This window comes from Aythya marila (assembly GCF_965140915.1).
Source record: "Aythya marila genome assembly, chromosome: 3".
Classification (NCBI taxonomy): Eukaryota; Metazoa; Chordata; class Aves; order Anseriformes; family Anatidae; genus Aythya; species Aythya marila.
The window spans coordinates 41,352,274-41,372,551 of NC_139044.1; the positions used below are offsets into that span (position 1 = coordinate 41,352,274).

The window sequence follows — 20,278 nt, forward strand, 5'->3', positions numbered from 1 at the left end:
TGACAAGGAAGTAACAGTTACCAGGCCTATTTTCACCCTCTGTTAAACTGCATCGACCTGATGGATTGCTGCGCCAAGGCCGCTTGTCTTAACAGTTCCAAATTAGATTACCAATTAATATTGATTATCTGAAAAGCAGTGTGTTGATGTATATTCTGTTATTAATGGCTGGGGCATGCTATGTTCATGCATTTTATAATAGCAATCTGTTTTGCAAACATTTCTGGTTGTTCTTTTTAAATGAGTCTTGGCAGTGAAAACACCAGTTTAATTCAGAGTATCTCACTGAAGTATTTGTGTTCTTTTCTCGTTTTGGGTGTTTTGGTGTTGTTTTTTAGTGGGAGTAACACTTGATTTTGATGAGACCAGATTCAGGCAAAGTCAAAGAATGATTTTTGTCTAAACTGGTGCACTGTGGTTTCTTGCGTTAATTCACATACGTGCAAAATGGTGGCATTGCTGCTAGATTACTTTTGCTAATGTCCTCTGACATTGCGTATGAATTATTTTTGTCTCCCCAGAAGCCATCTTAGAAAAATGTTCAAAATAAGAAAGCTTATTTGAATAAAAGAGTAACAGGTATTTTGAGTTCCCTTTCTTGCGTTATTTAGTTGTTTTGTCACAGTATGTGGAAAGTACCTGGAAAGTACAGGGAGGAAAATGGGAAATCTCTCATGCATAAGGAAAACCTCTAGATAACAAAGTTGGGGGGAGGGAGGGTGGAATATCTACATAAATGTAGACATCAAGGTAAATGCTTTTTCCTTTTCTTTTTCTTCCAGAAAATTTGAATATTTGCTCAATCTGATGTTGCAAGTTGTAAATGCTTAACACTTCTGAAAGAATAAATTACTTCAGTGCCTGACTGTGTAGATAACTGTCAGCTTCAAAGGATGAAGTGAGTTAGAAGGAATGTCTGGAGATCTCGGCATAGGCTAATATTAGGCAGAATACTGAAAGTGGGGGGGAATACATTCAGCTAACATAACAGAGGCCTAGATGTACATTTATGTATAAATTAAGAGGAGCCATGTTATGAAAAGCAAATTTCTATGGTTCTGCTTTTAAAGTGGAATACTCAGTTCCCCCTTCCCAGCTCTGTCACACTAGGTTTCCCAAGCTTGTTGTTATAAGAATTGTGCTTCTTTGATAAACAGCGAGATGGAAAATTGACCTATCTTATACTTCTCAAGTTATCTTTATGATAAAGGTCACCTTCTGCTGTTAGAGTAGTGCTGTGAGCTGCTTGGTTCTGTAAGAGGCAGGTAACTTTTTCTGCAGTCTTGACCAAGCAATTAAGAGAAACTGAAATTAGCGCTGTAAAACGCACAGTCAAGCTATGGGGCTAAAATTGAAAGAGCCATTTCAGTTTTTGCTTGAAAAGTGAACTGATCTGCAGTTCCCCTCCGAGCTTGTAAACACAAAGAAGGAGCATTGTTGGCCTCGCAGCTCCTGGGGTGCATATTTCTTGTTTCTCAACCCCTCTGTACCATCTCTGCCACTTGTCCGGCTGCTCAGTGAGCCAAGTTGGGGTACGGGACCTGGACCAACTATGAGCTCCTCCTCCTCCTCAGGGTTTTTTTTCTGGTCGGTGTCCCTGGGCTCAAACAGGCACAAGGGGAGTATTGGGGGGGGCACAGCAGCATCGCCCCTGCTGCTGCTGATCTCTGGGCACCTCTGCAGCTCTGACAGCTCAACCAGAGCTTGGAGATGTGGCGTGCAGGGCAGGGGACGCTCGGCGTGGGGAGCCTGCTGCGTGCCCGCTCCGCTGGGCAGGGCGGCCGCCGGTGCCAGTGCGTGAAAATAGCGCTGGAAGCCAGGAACTCGTAACTGCAGCTCTGCTAATGACTAGCCTGTGGTTTTGGGCAACTCCCTCAGCCCTCTTTGAGTCAGCTCCCCTGTCAGTAAAAAGGGGATAATACTCCTTTATAACTTACTGCTGAAATGATTAATTGCTGCGCACAGTGCTTCAGGTACCCAGGTCCTGCCATGTATTGTTACCATTGCTGTGGCGAGGCCTATCTCAAACTTTGTTCAGAAACCCCAGCTCCAAAAACACAAAAGTTTTGGGGGGCTGTTTTGTTGTTGTTGTCGTTGTTCCTCTTAACTATTGAAACAGATCAGATTGACTCTCAGTACTGAAGTGCTAACCACCAATACCGGCCATCTGGATCGTGCCCTCCTCCCCTTCTCCTTCCTCCCCACACCTCCTCTCTTGCCTTTCCACTCTTCGCATCAGCCGTTTCCTAGCTGAATTAAGGACAAATTGCCAGGAGATCTAAAAGGGAAGTTTTAGTTGAGGCTGAAGGTGAAATCCTAGCAGAGAATGTAAGGCTGTGCTGCTGAGGCAGAGAGGTAGGGAAACGTTCTGTTTTTTTTTCTTTTCCAGCCCATTCTGGGTGGCAGCCATGCAATTTCCAAGCTCTGGCTTCTGTTGCCAAGCCGAGATATGCCAGTAACTCACTGGTTCAACAAAAAAAAAGAAAGAAAATTCTAAAAATGTTGGGGGGAGCCTGGCGAGTGCAAAGTTGCAGAATTCATATTTGAGATTTAAAAAAAAAAAAAAACTCTAGAAATTAAAGAAAAAAATAGTCAAGGTCCTGGGGCTGAGCTGGTGGCTGTGCTCTGAGAACACCAGAAGCTCGCTTGCACTTAGCTTCCCTCAGAGATGCGCTTTTCTGGCTCGTGATTGACCCTTATCTGTGTGTGGTAATGTCCTGTTCCCCCTGGAGGAGATGGATGCTGTGAGGAGCTGAGGCCTTGCCCCATGCCACGCGTCTGAAGGTGGGAAGGGAAGGACAGGCGGCCGTCACTGGTCCTTGCTGGGTGGCAACCTGCTGGCAGCTCAGGAGGCCAAGCCTGCTGCAACTCCTGTCCTCTGCTGGGCTGCTGTCTTCGTTCTTGGCCAGCATGCCCTGAAATGAAATAAGCTGCTCGTGATGTGCTGGCATCATAAACGCCAAGGAATGGGCTGTAGCTTTAGGAAACCTATATTCTGTGGAATACTTTGATAGATGTCTGTCCCCAGAATAAGCCTCTGTTGTCTGCTCATCCTCTCTTAGTGCAGATCATGAACTCTTGCTTGGTAATTTCTGCAGAAAGCCCCCAACTTCTGTTGTTACTTTGCAGAGGTGTCCACTCTCAACTATAAATGACAGAATGTGACATGTTGAAGTTGTAAATTGTGTTCATTTCTCTCTGGAAGGATTTTAGGCAATTCTCTTTTCTGTGCTGTATACATTTTTGCGTACTTTGATTGTAGTAGTAGAGCGTTGGGCCAAGCATTCAGCAATATGTCGAGCTCTTTTGTGTCTGTATCTGTAGGGGGGATGCAGTGCAGGGCCTTGTCCAGGTGTCCTTGTTTAATGCAAGTTGCTATGAACCGAAGAATGGGGAGAGGAAAATCTGAATATTACAAGCTTCGGTGCTCAGATCTGCCACGAGCGATTCTTTGGGAAGCTTGCTTTGTGTCCTTCATCCAGCCACACAAAAATTGGCACCTCCAGCACTGATTGACACTAGCTGGACTGATCCACAGCTCTGCTGCTCTGTCCTGGAGCGCTGGGAAAAGCCTTAAATACTCTGAATGGAGGCCATGGAGCACTCTGAAGACCCGTAATGATGAACTATGATTTTAATATTGTAGTGGTGCATAGGGAGCAGCCTGTGCTTCTGAAGATGTACTCCGAGAGCGGTTCTGGTAGGAGTTGCTGCGGAGGTCTGCATTTCTGAATGTACGGCGTTGCTGCATGGGGAAGATGTAAATGGCAGAGCAGTGGGGCAGAGTTTTAGTCGGCTGGATAAGAAGAAGTGTTTCTTGTGGATGCTGCATTTCACCAGCTTGCTGCCAATGAGTTTCTGGGCACACCGCACACCGTATCAGTTAGCTATAATTAAGTACCGTCAGGCAGAGGAGATTAATTCTGAACTCTTCAAAATGTTTTCCTCTGCCCAGCAGCATCTTTTTGGGGCCTACTTTTGACTAATGTATTCCTTATCTTCTGAGTAAATTTTTGTAGAGACATCTAGCCAGTTTGTCAGTAAGTCACTGATAACCATTATCCTCTTTGATAAGCAAAATACGCTGACTCGGTAACTCTCAATATAAGATGTATTTTCTGAGTCTTTAGCTGTTCTAGTGGAACCTTCTTCTCTCCAGTGAACAGACCAGAAATACATGTTGCTCTTGCTGTTATTTTTCTTAGATAATGCTCTCCCTCCCACCCAGCCTTATACAAAATAATGCTCTTATCCATCCAGCGGCTGGGTTTCCTTGCTTAGCTGCAGGGTCGTGCAGGAAGTTCAGTGTCTAGATTGTGTCTGCTGTGACCCCCAGGCTTTTTAAACAGGATCGTTGCTTTCCAGGATGCAATCCTCGTGATTCTTTTTGATTCCCATAAGTTTGTAACTTTTGTGGCATTGCTGTATTCAAAGCTAGTTGTCGTTCATGTAAATTATATCTTTCAAACAAACAAAAAGCCTTTACCAGAAAGTAACCTGACTCACTTTCTGCTTACGGTTGGTTGTTCCAGGTTTTGTGTTCTGTGCCAGTGACAACTGCAGTCATACCTTCTTTCAGGTGCTTGGTGGGGGCAATGGATAGCATCGCTTCAGGCCCCCAAAATGCCAAAGGAAAAATGTGAGAGGAAGTGGGGTACATGTTGTCATTAGAGATAATACTTAAAGGATTTTGAATCTCGAAATTGAACTACTTGTACTTTGCAGTTTGGGTTTGTGTGAACATAATTGCAACTTTGAGTTCTTTCTTTTAAATATCGCATGTATGTGGGGGTGTAGTTGTTTTGTTTTTGCTAAGTAGCATTTTTCTGGAGAATTGTATTCATACCACTTGTGTTTTTTTGAAGGTAAAATTTAATGTTGATACTTTTTTTGGTCTAGTTCTTAGGAGATTGAGTACCAGACAGTTGCGCATTACCACCAACTAATAGTCAAAAGGTACAGTCTTGCAAAGACTTGACTAAAACTAAATGAATAGCTCTCAATTTCCTGTGGGTTTTTCTTTTTTTGTATGTCTGTGTGCTGCTTACCAATAAGGAATAGAGCAACTTTCTGCTTCTGAGATAATGTTATTTCCAATTTTTATACTGTTGAAGTAATTTTTGTTAAATGGGAAGAAAAAAAGTTAATAACCTTGAAAAGGAATTTCTCTGCAAATGTGCAATCAGGGTTGGGATCTTTTTTGCTCTTCTGTTTCGTCAAGAGGAAAAAAACTGTGGTGCTTTAGTACTTCATTAGCCTTTTGCTTTCAAATGCAGAGCCTTAGCAGTGCGTTGCTTTCATGATTCATTTTAGCATTTGCCCGTGAGAATAGTATTTGAACACCTCTTAGAGATGAAAAATGTCAAGACCTTTGTTTCCACGACGGTGTTGTACACAGCTTTGTTTTATTCAACTCACTGCCCATTTCTGAAGTGAGTTAAGGAATCTGCTTGGGGTGGCCCAGGAAGTCTGTGGGAGCTGGAGGGACGGTACCCTCCCACCAAAACCATTTTCTGGTAGCCAGGGAATGCTCTCCTTTGTGTCTGTCTTCTGTAGGCTTAGGTGGATTTTTACCCTTGTTAAATAGTAGTGGTCTCACTTTGATCCTGTGCATTTCATAAACCTGAGTATTACTCCGATTGCATGCCTTTTTCTTATAAAAGGAAAAGTGTATGCTTGCTGGCCCTTATCCTAGTCTGTGCTATTTAAGACAGGCAAACGAGTAGACTTGTTGGTGTCCCACTTAAACTTCCTCTAAATTTCCTGAATAGACAAGTTGAAAGAACAAATTATCCCCTGTTCTTTTTCTCTTGGCTTTCTTCTGCTGGCTTGCAGCTTAAAATATTGTCTCTTCTAGTAGGCTTAAGCAGGAGTGATGAAGTCTTCTCTAGATGTGTCCTCTTAAGTTGAACTAGCTATACCATTAATCCCGCTAACAAAACGCAATTGAAGTAGAACTTTTTGACACGATGCTATTGGGATATCCAGCAAGCTTTGAATGAAAAATGTGAAAAATGTGCTTGGAATGTACTTGTGCAGCTTCCTGTGTAACTTTTGCCTTTGATAGGCTTTTGGAAGGACCATGCTGCCTAGAAAACTTTGTTTGTACCAAGAGAGGCTCTTAGGGAGCCCTTGAGAGGTTGCTGCATTCTCTCTCTCGCCATGGATAAATGCACACTCTGTGGGTCACTTGCTCAGAAAGACCAGCTGTTCCTGAGCTTTGGGTTGAGGGTTGGAGCCAAATGTGAGTGTGTTCTTGTTTCTTGAATTTCTGGATATGGTGTGAGGGAGTGAAAAGGACGGCGTGGTGTGCTCTGAATGCCCCAAAGAAGAGTGGAGTCTTGAGCCCGTACAGCTTTGTGGCTCAGCTTTGCTGAGAGAACAAAGGAGGTGAAAATTTTTTAATTTAGCCTTAAAAGGTACATAAGGGTCATCTGTCAGTTGATCTGAAGTTCAACCAGCAGCTTCTGGTGAGACCTGTTACTGTGTGAGGTTTGAGTAAAAGTAGTAATGGTCACCATTCAGCAAAACCACATCTGGCAGCGGTTAATGACAAGGTATCTCCTGGCATTATAAAAGCGCTGTGTTAAAACAAGGAAGAGGATCGTGTGCCCAGATGTCAGGGTGATGGATCCTAGTCTGAAAGTCCAAGCAGGTAATGTTCTTTAAGCCCTGGTGAGTCATGGACAGTCAGGGGCTCCTGTGCTGTCTGTTATGTAAGGCAACTCCATGGTCACTTCGTTTGCCTTCTTTGTGTACATGATTTTATTTTTCATTATGGATTAAATTTGAAATTATTTCCTTACTCAGATATTAACATAGGATAAAATGTTAACCCTTTTCTGGTTGCCTGTCTTTTATATATGTTTTTACTTACTTTTTATTAAAGCAATCCTGTTATGTAATTACATAAAGTGTATACGAAGAACAGTTGAATGTGAGAGAGACAGACTGACCTTCTATGTTCTTCTTCTCCTGTTTAAAACAAATTGAGACTTTCGTGATATTTTATTAGCAGTCTCTTGCTTATCCAGGGAAATTATTTTTAAAGACCAGACCCTGGGAGTATTCTTTTCATTTGGAAGGGGTTACTGTTAGCTTTCCAGGCTCAGCCAATGTGGCTGGTATCTGGGATGTAAAAACATGGCCACACAGGTGGTGAGAATGTTGAGTAAGTGTTTTTCTTAGGAGGAGGTGAAGTTATTTCTTAATGATTTAACTGCTTAATCTTAGGAAGTCCTTGGAGGGGAAAAAAAAGAAAGATGTCTGGGAAGTTCTGCCAGAGATTTACGCAGGTTGAGAGAGGAGAGAAGGGACTATGCTTTCTGAAGTTAAACGTGGGGCAGGAAGTGCTGGAGCAAGCGTTGGCCAGAAATGCTGAAATACAGAATGAATGTGGGGAGGCAGAACACGAGTTCTTTTGGTGGTTGCACTGCCAGCAAGCTGCTTCAGCCTGCCTGTGCCTCCGAGCCTCCACCTGCGTGGAACGAGCTACAAGACATGCCTCACAACTATTGTGAAGGTGCTAAATTAATGCTTTCAGTGGAAGATCACAGAAGGCTTTGAATAAAGCTTTACAAAGTGCAGAGTGTTCTTACTATTAATACCAAATAGTTTGTGTGCATCTCTTAAATGACAAGGAAAATGAAATGTGCCAGATCTGTGTAGCTGGAGAAACATTTGCTCGTTATTTTGGAAGAGCTGGTAAGTGCAGATGGAGAAGGGAGGATTGAATCTAGGTATGGAGGACAAATCCCATGGATTGTCATCATGGATGTGGCTTTGGACTCCTTCATCTTGTTGCCTCACATCTGTAAATCCTTTTTGTAGATGGCTGAGCTTTTCTGAGCCCAGTGAGAGGGAATACAATGTTTACCAATGCAGAATAATGCATCGCAGAGGAAGCTGCTGCTGAAACTTCTTAGTTGAAGAAAATGTGACAAACCAGGAACTGCTGTAGTCCTTTTCTTAAATAGGAAATACACGCAACCACAAAAGACAAGTACAGTGCTAAGTGACTGGCTGGAACCTATATTAGAAATTTGGCATTTAAAGAAACAGTCTCTCAGCCTGCTTTGTCATTTGGATCGTACTCGAGAAGCTGCAAAAAGGCCAATATGTATCCTGCCAGCAGAACAACAACCAAGCTGCATATCCGTGATAGGGTTCTCCTTTCAAGTGACGGCCTGACCCGCTCTGCTCGGTGGAACTGAGGTTTGGGCCCACCTCGTCGCGAGGAGGGACCTTGCAGCCGGTCCTTCTGAGGCAGAGCTGTTCTTGGTCACAGTTCCTCCATCTGCCCTGCCCAGGCTGCCCTTCTGCACCCACAGGCCTGATGCTTGCAAAAACCTCTTGGTTCGTCTGAAGGCAGCTCATGGAGAATGGGAGAGATGAGCAGATGGCTGGAGAGTCATTTGGTGCTTCAGTTATTTTAGCTGCTACCAGCGAGGTGCGGACTTCCTGCGAGCAGGTGAGAATTGAAAGCCCTGCCACCGCCTTGATTTGGATACCAGCACGCTCAGAAATGAGGAAATTTCTGCCCTTTGACTTATGATGGGGATCAAAACAAAACAAAAAACTCCTATTCAGAGAAGTGAGTCCTCAGCGTGGCTATTTCAGGAACAGCTCCATGATGATCTCAGTGCTCCTCTGATTGGCAAGTTGGCCATCCTTTGAACTCCTGAGCTCTAATGAAGCTTTTTTTTTTTTTTTTTTTTTTAATATGAGCTCTGGTAAGTATGTTGTTAGCTAATCAGTTAAATATCCTAGGGAAGGCTTTGTGGCTGATGATTAATTCCAGTAATTAATTCTGTTGTTGAACTGGGGTTCAACGGATAACTGTACTGGTTTTACTTCAGAATTGCTAACCCGAGGAGATATGTTGAAACCTTGACTTCGTTAAAAAGTTAAAGCTCTATTAAACTTTAGCCTAGGAAATGAGCCTTTTAGATCTGTGTTACGTTGTTTCCATGCCCTAAATAAATCCATGTAGGCTGATCAACAGTGGGTACTTCGGTTTTGAGTCAATCCCGGCTTTTCAAGAGTCATCTCGGAGCCTGTAACATCATCTGACGTTTAGCTCCTTTGTGATGTTGGGTTCAGACTCTTCTGCCTCTGTTCCTCTTCGTGTGTGCTGCATTTCTAGCACAGCATCACAGTACTGGTGCCATTTGTCTAAAAGATAAAGGTTTTTTACTCTTAAAATAAGGCAAAAAAAGTATAACTGTATTAGTACTTTTGTTTATAAATATGAATTATCCTTTTTGAGCTGAAAACATAAGAAGCACTAGGTTCTAACAAGTTGTACTGACTTAACTTCAATGGTGGATTTTTTAAATATTCATTAAATGCTTTCCTGTATATAAAAAACAAAACAAAACATTTTTATACTGGAATAATGAGTATCTGATATGACAGCATGGAGCAAAAGTTTATTATGCATATACAGATGAGATAAGTTAACTTGTTTAAACTGTATTGTAGACACAGTGCTCCTGCATTTGAAAAAGTTTCATGACTCCATATAACTATATCAACATGTTTCCATAGTTAATTTCCAGCCTACAATTATATTATCTTTTGTCTAATGGAACATCATCATATTAAGTAAACTAATAACCATAATGTTAATGTTGCTGATGCTTTATTAGATACTTTAAAGAAAAAAAAAAAAAGGAAAACAAACAACAAACCGCAATCCTGCATTCACTTAACCAGGATATATTCTAACTCATGAATCTTCTCTGTGAGGGGAAAATCGAGGTTGCATTTGAAGTACTGTATCAAGTGCTCAGAACAGACCAGTATACACCAGCATGCCATACTGGTGCTTGTGAGAATATCAAATACATGTTTTCAGTGCTCCTCAGCGCTTCTGTACAAGGAGGAACAAATGCTACACCAGCACTTCTGACACATATATGTATATCTACATTTATGACACAAATATATAAATAATGGCAGTGACTATAAAGGGGTGATGAGGCAACGGAATTATTTGGAAAGCAAAGGAAGAAGTAACTGCAAGCCTTTAGTTGGTAGAACTGATACCAATTTATTTCAGGATCACTAATCATCATGCTAAACAAAGTTAGTTATTGTTAAATTTGAAAATGACACCAAAAATCAAGGATATAGTAAATAATGACGTGTCCTTTTGTCTCACACAGGATTAATTCCCTTTTTGTATAGGCTTACGTTTATATTATGGCAGCACAGACTGGTCCACCTCTGTATGTTATGCAGAGGGAAGGACTTAACTATGTTCTGCAGGGCAGTTTACAGTGGGAAGGAGTTGGGGCAGTGGAAAAAAGCTAACAAAATGCAGACTCCTTGTAAAGCTGCTAAAAGACTGGATGCAGTCTTTGGACACAAAAGCTAACTGTGCATGGTAGGAGTATATAGTATTACCAGGCTATAATGGCACAAAATCATTACTTGAATACTGAGTCCACTACTTATGTGCCTGCTTTAGAAAAAAAATGCTAACAAAATGTTTTCAGAGAGTTGAGAGATCGATTACAGTTGGAAAACCTGTTTTACTGTTAGATAACTTTTTTTTTTTTTTTTAAATTAAAAAGAAAAAAGCCTTGCATGCTTACTTTAAGTGACGTGTCTGAGCTGTATTTTGCAAATATGTATAGAGGGGAGAGAAGGTACAAAGCTCTCCTGTTTAGCAGGAAGAGTAAGTAGCAAGATGAAGAGTAAGTGGCAAGATGAATAGCTGAAACCAGATGAATCTGGACTAGTTGTAACAAATTATTAAATGGTGTGAATTTCTCACCGAAACAACTCCCTTTGGATGTGATGGATACTTTATCACTTGCTTTTGAATCGGCAGTAAATGCTTTCAGCAAGGGGGACTACTGCTGATGAATGTATTCCCGACTTCAGACAGTGATGTACCTGCGTATAGTCCTGTGGCCCACCGGGGGAGGGAAGACCAGCCAGGTGGTCACAGGGGGCTCTTCTGTTTCAGGATCTGTGAGAGAGGGATAGAGACCACCTGATATGAAATGACGTTATCCTACAAGTCTAGTGTTTGTGTACGTGCTTTTATTTGTTCCTGGTACCACTTGCAGTAGGCTGGTCTTTCTTTGTTTTATTGTTTCTTTTCTCTTCACCAAATCTGCTGCTGTTTGGGTTATGACTCAGAAGGAAGAAAACAGACTTGAAGTCCTGCTCACCCACCCTTGTGAAGAGGGACATCTGTAGTTAAAGGAGAATGAGTTGTGGGATGGGGTTGCTGGAGTCAGGTAAATGAGGTTTTGCATCTGTACAGCTATCATGTTGGGGAAGAATCATCCAGTAAAATAGAAAATGAAATACTGAATGCTCTTTGTAAAGCATCAGCTGTTCAGACAAACTAATGATCAAGTGCTTCAAGCAACTTTTGCTTGATCTTGTGGGAAGTAGGTGTATCTGCATGGGTCATGGAAATGTACTAGGAACCCTCTACCTTTTACATAGGTTATTCAGGTTCATTCTGTGTCAGTCACAACTGGATTTTTTTTATGGCAACTGTTTGTTTACATGTATAAATAAAGCTTGTATTAATCTAATCTCCTACTGAGGCATATTTCCATCACTGTGTCAACCCTGTGGCACAGTTTGTGTAATAACTGCTGCCCCAAGTTTTCACAGAAAGGCAGAGGTCACATGTGGAGTTTCTTGTCAGCTTCTGCATTTGCCTCTTCAGGTCAGAGCAGAGGACGCAAGGTAGAGCTGTGCAATGCTACCCAGACAGTGGACTGGAGTTGTCAATCCGGTATTATTTATGGGAGTGAAAATAAAACTGATGCACTATTTAATGTTTTAAATGACTTGCACTGTTTTGTTCCCAGAGTGGCAATTCTTGTGTAGAAGTCACGACACAGGAATCTGTGTTGGTGAAGAGACTGTTTGTGGAGAATGAGGTGGTGTGATTTAATGAAAATTCAGTACCTGTTGCGCTTCTGATGTTACAGCATAGCTTTTGGTTCACTGATCTTGGTGAGAATGGCGGAGAAAATGCCACTGCCTGTTTTGTGGAACTGTCTGCGCTTATGACGCATATTTAGCATGAATAATTTATGGTCCTTCATTGCAAATGGAGTGTTCTGTAGTATATTTGTAAATAATGAATTCTTTATGGCAGGACATCTGTGTCTGTGCTCCGTGGATCCTGTGTTACAGAACTGGTTTTCTAAATATGCTTCATGATAAGATAGCTATCCTTTTTCCCAGACTGTAATAAAGTACTTTGTATTCCTGCTCTATTATCCATTTTGACTCTGGCTCATAAATCATAAATGTATAGGTAAAAGTTTGTGCTGTTTGTTGAGAGTTGACATGATGTTGATTTTCTTTTATAATAAGAAGCCAGGTATCCTCAGACATTCTGATTATTTTTTTTTTTGTGCTGTGTAAAATCAAGTTAGTGGAGGACTTGTGTGCCATATAAATTAAGTTTGCTGCTCCTAACTTTTCTGAAGAGTACATGTTTTTATAAGACAGTTCTTTAATTCTTACTAAGGAAAAAAAGAAAAATGTTTCTGGCAATGCCACAGAGGTAATGAAAATGCTAAGTACAGTGAGCAGTTCAGAATGGTCATTAAAAGATGGGGGGATTGCCTGTTTGTCCCACTATACAGCTTTGGGACTAACTTCTTCAGATGCTTATCTGTATGATTTGAACAGGACTTAGCTGAAGGCTTAATTAGTATGGGACTCTTGTACAATGAGTTACCTAGCGGGAAAGGAGTGAAACTTCTCTGGATTTTTAGGATAGTCAGTGGAAGCACTTTTTAGGATAGTCAGGTGGAGCAGGCCTGCTCCACCTGGTCCCTTTTCCGCCATTTCCCAGCACAGTGCCAATGAGTACTGTTACTGTATTTGCACGTGCCTTTGCAGGTGAAGGCTCCTGTGTTGCCATCTGTCTGTGATTTGGGACATGAGAAAAACATCTCAAGCTGTGCCAATGGAGGTTTAGATTAAAGACATGAGGAAGAATTTCCTCACAGAGGAGGTGGTTATACCTGTGTGGGCTGCCTAGAGAAATGGAGGAGTCCCAATGCCTGGAGGTATTTAAGAGATGTGGATGTGGCACAAGGGGATGTGATGGCACTTGGTAAATCGGGGTGATGAATGGACTAGGTGATCTTGAAGGCCTTTTCCAACCTGGATGATTCTGTGATTTTTATGATCTCCACTGTGAGTGTGAGGAAGGGCACTGGTGGTGCAGGAGGAGCTGCCATCTTGGGGGACCACGGCTCTGCAGCCCAGCAGAGGGTCCCTGAAGGGCTCACCCTGGCCTGCACTGACTGATTCTTTTGGGCAACTGACCTCTTAACCAAGTCATGGAAATGATCCAAGCTGGAAAAAAAAAAAATTCCATGAGGAAAGGGCCCGTTCATAACCCAGCCCATTTTGGTGGCCTGGTGCATTGCATGGCCTGCAGACAGTCCCTGCCAGCTGTGGGTCTCTGGTGAAAAATAAAAATGAAAAATAAAATAAAAACCACACACACATTTTATTTTTGCAAAGAGAAGGAAGCAGCCTTCCATTAAATCACCTCCTGCCTACCCCACCTCCATCAGCGCGTGGTGACTGCCCTCCTGTCTCCCACCCGCCACTTCTCCTCCCTTCATGTCTCCCTGTACCGGCTCCCCGGGGCTCAGCACCAGGTACTGGTTGTCAGTGACTCCCTCCCGCCGCTAATTCACAGACGAGCCCCTCGGTTCCTTCAGCAGGAGGAAGGAGCCGTCCTCCATGCCTGTCTGCCCCTGCGCTGCTGCAGTTGCCTAGCAGCCGCCGGGCGGCACGGCGAGGAGCGCACTCGCCCCGTGCTGAATCATCCGCCAAGGGACACGAGAAGACAGTTATTACTGGTTGCACTCCCTAACGTTTTTTTTTTCCCCTCTCTCTCTCCTGCACGCACGAACATGTGTGCTTGCCCTCACACATGCACAGTTAGCTGCCTCTGCTTGACGGCTTCTTTCCTCCAGTTTCTTGCAAGCTTTAATGGAGTCTACCACGTTTGGGCAGGGTGCTGAACAGCCCCGTGTGGCATAAAGCAGTGACCATAGGTGGCAGTGACCGGGGCTTGGTCCATATTGTCACAGACGAGCTCCATAAGTTCCCTCAGGTCTCTTGGAAGAGCAGAGCTGATGAGATGCCTCAGCTGACAAGGCTGCAGTTTTGGACATCAGCCTCTTCTTCAGGGTTTTCCATTTTTGGCTGCAGGGCACTCAGCACTTCTCGCCAAGCCCTGACAGTCGCCCTGCCAGGAGCCCACCTTTGGTTGTGTGAGGCCTCCCCAGCCTGAGGCTGCCTCCCTGAGGCACAGCGGCCCCTGCTGCTACCAGGGTGAGGAGAGAGCAGCGTGTGCCCTGCCTCGGCCACCCTGGTGCCAGCTGGTTGGAGGCTCAGGCCATGACTAAGGAACAGAAACACCCGTGAGTGCTGAGGGGAGCAGCAGGTGGACGAGTATCATGTCGCGGCAGCTTTGGTGAATGAGAGGGATGGAGGCACAGCTCTCCAGAAGAGGATGGGAAATACCTGAGCTTGTCCGCCTACAGTTCTCACCAGCCATCATGGTGCTTGGTGTGATTTGGCACTTCACGTGTCTTTTCTGGAGTGGACTGCCCATCCTGTCTTCACAGTTCCTCCACATTTCCTTCTTTCCCTCTGAAGAACTGCTCACCCTATCTGCCATGATGCCGGAGTCCGGGCTTTGGACAGGAGTCAAGTTAAAACGAGCCCAGACTAGATTAGTCTTGTCTGTGTACCAAGATGTCATTTGCAGAAGGTGTTTTGTTCCAGAGGGTTTTCTGTAAGTTTGAGCTGGAGGAACAAAAGATGAAGAACGTCTGTAATCCCTGGTATATTGAATTAAACAGCTCACTGCTTATCTTGCCGAGGTTGTAACTTGCCACTACTGTTCTGGAGCAGGGACTGTCTTCAAAGTAATACAGCGTGCATGCCTGGCAGAGTCGGATCCCTCCCTGTTTCCTTCTCCCCCATGAACATTTATTTCTGACTGACACCTCTGACTAAAGCATAAGTGAGTGATGCAAACAGAAGCTGCTGGGTGTAGTAGGCTAATGTTTAGCTAGTTTCATGTGTCATTATACCTTTTGTTTTAAGGCGGGTTCCTAGATGGCCATGAAACTAGAATTGGAGGAACAAACTTATGATTTATATGAAGAAATAGAATGGATACTGCTTGGGTTTTCTTTTAAAAAGGATAATTGTGTTAATTTGCTTGAGACACAATTATCTCAATGGGATTGATTTGTTTAATTAACTTGGGATGCCTGCAGGTTAAATAGTGAGTATAAATAGGAGGACAATGGGGAATGCATCATTCATGTTTGTATTGCAGAAGCATTGACTCATATGTAAATGAAGTGCTGCAAGCCTGCCAGGCTAACCTAGTTCTGGTGTGGTTTCAAGACAGAAATCTCATACTGTCATGCATAACACGGGGTTCATACATTCAGGAATAAGTTGACAAAGAACGTGCATTTTAGTACTAATGACAAGAATACCTTGTTCCCTTTGTAAACACCTTGCATGTGAACAGTTTTGTGAGTGTTGCAGCGGGATGGTGTCTGAAGGAGGCCGTTTGTGCCAGACCCCTGCAATGGCACTGCCCTGATGCGACCCAGCTGCTGCTTGTGTCTGCCATCTTGCAAAGTAAGTGCAAGTTTTGTTCCAAACTCTTCAAAGACCACTCTTGAGCAAAGTGAGCAGTATCTTTCAATCGGCTACACTGGATCTAGCATCCCTAGGCTGACACCTCATAGCAAAGCTTTATATTATCCTCTTGTTCCCAGCTTCCTCTGCCTTAACCGTATGGAAACAGTGCTATGGAAACTTGAAGAACTAGATGAACTTTAAAGTCCCTTCCAACCCAAGCCATTCTATGAAACACCACTCGGCACTTATACTTAGATACTTAAGATACTTAGGTATATTAACGGACCAGATCTGCAACCCGTGTGTGTCCTTTTCCTACCATTTGGAAGGGCAATACTAGATACTATAAAATGTCGTTTGTCCTAAGGTGGTAGCTGTGTTGCAGCCCCACTGGGGAGATTCTGAACCAGTTCTGTAGTGTTTGGTCCTGCACCATGGAAGTCTTGCACCCTGCAAGTCTTTACCCTGTCTAAAGCAACTTACCTCATTGTCAGGAGCTATATAAAACTGCAGTCTTTCTCTGAGTCTTTGAGGTCTTCATTATAGCTTGCGGCAAAAGATGGTGCAAACTGAGCACTGAATAAAAATAAAATGAAGAACAGCAGAGCACCACCACAGAGCCAAACCAACTAAACAAACATACATTTCCTTTCAGCAGCTGTAAGTGTATTGCCGTTTCAAAGATGCCCTTGCTTCTACATGAGGAGAGTGTATAGGAGTACTGCAGTCTCTTCCACTTCTATTTTTGTATATCCTTGATAATGTATCCATCTCCTGTTAGTGTAGTTGCTTCAGACTTCACAGCCTCTTCTGTACAGGAATCTTTCTTTGTCCCTAATTATTTTTGTTTCCATTTTCTGAACCTTTTACTACATCTGCTGTCTCTTCTCAAGATCAAATGATAAGAGCTGAACACAGCATTCTGATGGAAACGTGCTACTGACTTGTGCTGTCGCACAACACTGTTGTCAGTGTTTTCCCTTAGATAACCATGTGAATGCTTTCGTCTCTAAAATGGAAAAAAGAATATTTCTCAGCTGTATCTTGGCATATCTAGCAGTGGTTTCCATTTATTTGCTGAAGACTTGATTCAAATATTGAGTTGCTCCAAGTTGCTGTTAAACCCAACAATGAGTTTTGAGCACTTCACTTTTTTCATTTAAATGCACTTTGCTTTCTATTGATCTGTCGTAGATTTAATTTGCCCCTTGGCCTGGCCTTGTGTGGTTCATCTGGAATTCTTTCCAGTCTTCTGTTTTTGACCAACTGTAAATAATTTTATCATCTTTGGAGTTTCAGCTGTTCAGTGGTGGGTTTTTTGTTTTCTGTTTTTTTTTTTGTGTGTGTGTGTGAGGGGGTGCCTTCATGTCATTCTGGTTTGTTCAAGATGATGTGAAACATTGCTATCCCTGATACAGAGCTGAGGGCGTCTCTCCCATGATCTTTTTTTGCCATACTGAAAGCTATTTCTTTTGTTCTCTTGTATTTTCTTTGTCTCTCAGCTGCTTTCTAATCTACATAAATGCTCTCCCTAATAAAACTCAATTTTCTTAGTAGCCTAAAAGGATTTCGTCAAGTATTGTTTGCAAGTCAAATTCACAGCCTTTTAAAATCCGTACTTATGTTGACAAGTCCAAAATACTCATGAACAGTAAAGAGAAAAGTAGGAAGGCTTTCTCTAGTGGAGAAGCTAAGCTTGAAAAATCATATCCTGTTGGAAATATTTACATTAAGTGCAGCAAGTCTGTAGCTCGTCCACCTTCAGGACACTATTGCCTCTGTTTGCATTGCTCTTTGTTATATCTTAAATGTTTTATTTATGATCAGTCCTTTTTGAATGCAGAAAACCATTTGTCTACATCTTCCAGGCTATTTCCAGTGACAGTAATAGTCCTGCTTTATTCTGTGTCTACCTGAAGGAGAGTTGTGGTTTGATGGGAGATGGTGGTGGTTAGGGTTAGGTGTCTTGGCTTCTAGCTGGAGATTCCTCAGCTTTTCCACCAGACGCGTGTCTTGAATCCAGGACATTTATATTTTGACCAAAAATGAAAATACTGGAATTGTAGAAGAAATGACGTACTCCTTCCAACGGCCATCAGTCCGCTGGGTGCTGATACCCTGCTTTGAATGGAGGCTTTGACTCTTCTTGGCCTTAACATAGACACTGTTTTGCCCTACCTTATAAATGTATGTTTCTCTCCTTCCTGTAAAGTAGGGTTTACCGGGCTTTTGACTGTAGTTAAGTTTACTGAATGATGCCAGTTTATCTTTCTCAAGTAAATACTACGAATGCAAGTAGTAGCGAGAACTCTCAAGCATCTGTGGTTGTTAGGAGGTGTTTTATTCCTCATTGTAGCATCCCAATCTGGCTGGGGTAGCGTAGGATGGTAATACCTGAGGATGGTTTGAGATCTGTTGAGGGAAACCATACATAAAACGTGTACAAGATTTCTTAGAGTTTCTTTGAAGCTCTAGAGTTAGGACACAGCAATTGTTCTTCCCAAGACACAATTTCTGACCAAGGTTCGTAGACTGTAGTTAGTGGGTTTTGTTCATGTAAACCAGTATTGGTTCTGCCTTGAAAACGCTGTAGGAAAAGTTCTTTGTACAAGGTTTGTTTTTAAATCTTTTACAGTGTTGGAGCATTAAATAGCTTAACACAGCAGGAGCTTATTCTTTCCAGTCCATAGCTTTCCCTTAGAAGAAGTGGCACTTTGAAAGTGATGCTGCACAGACGAGCACGGGCACACACGTGTGTGCACACAACCAGACAGTGGCGTTAGTTTGGCTTTGAAATATGGTGAGAGGGTAGGAACGTGGAGGGAGCAACACCAGGCTGGTCCGATCAGGGTGTCCAGCAGTCTCTGTATTTAACCTCAGAAACCGTGGAGTGCCATGCTTTTGTACTTCATGTGTTCAAAGCTTCACTAAGGCAACTCAAAAGATTTGTGCTACCCCATAATACTTCTAAATTACAAAGCTCTCACACAGGAAAGATGTAACATGCTTTCCTACAAAATCACAATCATGAGTGGTGCATTTTACAGCCGTGCAGGTTTTTTGAAGGTAGGCTCAGAAATTTGAGTAACGGAGTGTAGTGGACTAGCGTAGGCCAGCTAAGGAAAACTGATTGGAAGGAGGAGGTACCTGTGTGACAGCAGAGGCCCCGAGGTGGATTTAGGGAGTTTGTTGAATCAAATCTGGAGTTTATTTTTAAAAAGCTTTCCAGGATAATGTTGAGAGACTATAAAGAACCATCAGGAATGTGAACGAAAAACTGCAAAAGATAACAGGTAGAGAAAAACCTTCCGAGAACAAGGATGGTCTGGAAGAGGATCAAACAAAATGCTTCTCGATTTTGGTGTAATGGGCTGTACTTTGCGAGTCCTGAATGCAAAGCTCATCTTTTTTGTTTTGTTTTTACTGCAGAAATGCCTTTTTTTTTTTTTTCCTTCTGTGGTATTTTAGAAAGCCACATCTTCAAGTAGAATTAAGTTTGACTTGCTTTTGTTGTTTCTTTGTATTGTTGATATTGAGTTATCTGCTTATTGGGTGCATGCTTTTCATGCATACCATCTAAGATGCCACTGAGGGATGGTATCCTTGAGGGCTATTTTCCATGTGGTTCTAAAAATAACATTCCGAAATTGAAAGTGCTTTTTCCATATTATTTTGTAAGGATTAAAATCATTTTTCCCCCTTTCAACTGAAGTGCAGAAAATAGGTTGACTGAAAGGCTGACTATCAAATGAAATTTGTGCGTGTTTTAAATAACTTTTCACATTGAATCTCCAGAGATTTTTCTCCCTGTATCTGCAGAAATGTCAGCGAAATTTATCTTAGTCCAAGTTTTTACCAGGGAGAAATCTCAAAAATGTGCGCATTCATTCCCTCCGCCCTTTCCTTTCCTCAGTTCTCCGCCAAGTTGTGCCTCTTCGCCCTTCCCCTGGGTGCTTCTCCCCAGTGCTGCTTGCCCAGATGAGTTTAGGCCTGGGACAGACAAACACATCTGCTTTCATCAGCCAGCTGTTACACTCCTGTGTGTACGGATTTGTGTTTGCAATAAGCCTCCTTGTTTATCGTGGCTGGTTTGTGGGGATGGAAGGAGCTTCTTAGCACTACAGAATATTCTGTGCGAGGGGAGGTTGCTACAGTTAGCAATAACTAGTTCATAAAGTAGGACAAAGCTGTTTTTACAGGAAAACTTGCTCTATTTTGCATCTGTTTCTTTTGAGTGATGAGTGAAAAAAATCATGATTTTTGCTTTTAATTCTGCGAATTCCTGTAATGTTCAGAAAAAAAAAATGTGAATAGAATTTACAAGATTATTGCAAGATTATGCAATGGTCCCATATTTGTGAGCAGTTCAGGGGGAAAAAAAAGTCCCTGTTACTTGTACTGTCACTTAAATATGATATGAAAGAGAGACACTTCCCTCCCCTGCTTCCTGCCTCCTTTTATGTTCTTTGCAATATGAATATACTAACATCTATTTGAAAGTTATTTTTGTCACCTAGGCCTTCTTCTTCACATCCACCTCAGAAGCAAGGCGTGCATCTCAGCACTGTGTGTTTGTTTAATTTAAGGGAGAGCAAAA

At 42.5% G+C, this 20,278-nt stretch overlaps 1 protein-coding gene across 7 annotated transcripts in view; it reads left to right on the top strand.

The window, feature by feature from the left end:
* Nucleotides 1-20,278, top strand: part of TRERF1 (transcriptional regulating factor 1) — a 101,077-nt gene that overhangs the window by 31,637 nt on the left and 49,162 nt on the right. The gene's annotated exons all lie outside the window — the stretch shown is intronic.